Here is a 2,299-nt window from a genome sequence, read left to right on the forward strand (position 1 = left end):
TGCAACATTCGGCCTTTGCTCATGTTCTTGCCATTTGCGAGTGGCCTGTGCGTAGGTTAAGTTGTTCATTACTTTCAATTTTTGTATCTCTTTAGCCTTTTTCACCTCTCGGCATCCGCTGTATGCAGCCGAGTGGTTTTCTCCGCAATTAATGCATTTTGGAGTGTCTTTCTGTGGACATTCCTCAAAGGTATGCGGGTCGCCGCATCTCACACATCTTTGTTTTGCCTTACAATTTGCAACTGCATGCCCAAACCTTTGACAATGGAAGCACCTGAGTACAGGGGGTATGTATTGTTTGACCTGGAATTTCTGGAAGTACAAATCAATGTCTTGGGGTAATGTGGTTGCTTCAAAAAATAGTATGACACTGCGTGTCGGGGTGAGCTTCATTTGCTCGTTTCCTGAGTTGTTTTGATTTTTCTTTTGTTCCTTTCTCATTATTCTTTTCACATGAGACACCTTTTGCTTTTTCAATTCCATCTGAATTTCTGTCTCAGACATTTCCGTGGGGATCCCAGATATTACTCCTTTAATGGTGTACATCTGATCTTGCACCTTTACTGGCATTGTACCAATAGATTGAAGTTCCATCAGTTTTCTGTACTGTTTCTCGTTTCTACATTTCACCATAATGCCATTTCGCGTAGACTTAACAAACTCTGGTGGGGATCCACAGCAAGTATGGATGGCTTTGGCTACCGTAGCCAAGCTTGTGTTTTTTAGGGACCTTTTCTTGTCTATTGGACATATGTACAATCTCAGATCAGGTGGTTTAGATCGGGGGGTACCAAACTTTTCATTACCATTCATAGATCTATCATGATGGTCATCCTCCGAAGAGGAGTCTACTCTTGTCGCAAGGTCCTCAACATCAACACTTCCTTCGCGTATTTTCCTCTTTTTTCGACGGACTTGTCTATCAGACACAACAGTTTGAAATTCGTCATCAGGTGTCGCAGTACCCACTTCCGAATCCATAAATGGATCCGGGGGGGTTGCGGCGGCCATATTGGCGCTACTCAATAAAAAGGGCGGGAGATTCAAAATCTATGTGTAAATCTATGCTAGCTCTAATAGGTCTATACTAGAATCGTTAGTTGTGCAAAATGGGGTGCAAATGAAGCCCAGAATGATTGCTTACCTCTGAATGATTCTATCCACAGTCATGAATCCATTTAGCCACAAAAATGGAAAAACAACGAGAGACCAACAACCAACAACCAGCAACCCCGTGTCTCGTGCTGGCGTAACTCCTCCCTTTCCTTGTAGATGTAGATGCCGTAGCTCTCCTTCCTCTTCCTACGCCTCTTCTTGTCGGCATTGGGCCGGGGAGCCTTGGCAGCTTTCTTGTGGGCAAGGCGGGAAGCCTCGGCAGCGATGCGCTCGAAGACATCGTTGACGAAGCTGTTCATGATGGACATTATGATGGACATTATGATGTCCACAATGCTTAGTCTTTATTCAAGACGGCGAAGGGAATATCCAAAGCTTATGATACAGTGTATATCCCTTTATCTAAAAACAACAACAAAAAAGCAATTCCTCGTGAATTTTACCGTATTTTCAATTATTTATCATTTTCCGGTGAAAACGCCACAGTGAAAACGCTACCAGTTACACTACAATACATTATAATAAACAATATTGTAAATGAACAGAGTGATTTTTGTTTCAAACTGATGTATTTGTTGAGAGGGTATAAAAAACAGTATAGATAATCCCTTTTATTAGGAACTTTAGATATGATAAAGGTACATCAGCTGTACATTGTTCTATAGATAAAGACTAAGCGTACCGCGTGACAGTAGTGGACATCATAACCATTTGCAATGAATATTCCCTTCGCTGCCTTGAATAAAGACTAAGCGCACCGCGTTTACAACAAAACACCTGTGGACATACAGAAGACAGTGCTCTTCTTTAAGTTTCTATAGCGGTTAGTTTCGATTCAGAAGTACAGGGATATAAAAACGACAGACCAAATTGGTTAAAAATTCATTTATTATGACTAAGCTACTCATTTGGAAATGCTATCATAGCTTGATAAGATGCCCGGCAAACAAAATGACACCAAAAAGGTTTTACCACCTCAGGTGGTACCAATTTTTTCGGGTCTATGGCCCATATGGTATAGCGGGGCGCAGAGGGGGCAGTGGCGTAGACAAGTCCTCAGATTAGACCTGGGCCCCGTTGCTAGAAACTTTGCGTTTAAACGCAACTTGCAACTGATTGTCACTGGCCAATCAAAATCATTGTTGCATGCATGTCTTCTTAATAGGGCAGACCCTGAGCCAAT

Source organism: Diadema setosum, chromosome 12 (assembly GCF_964275005.1).
Source record: "Diadema setosum chromosome 12, eeDiaSeto1, whole genome shotgun sequence".
NCBI lineage: Eukaryota > Metazoa > Echinodermata > Echinoidea > Diadematoida > Diadematidae > Diadema > Diadema setosum.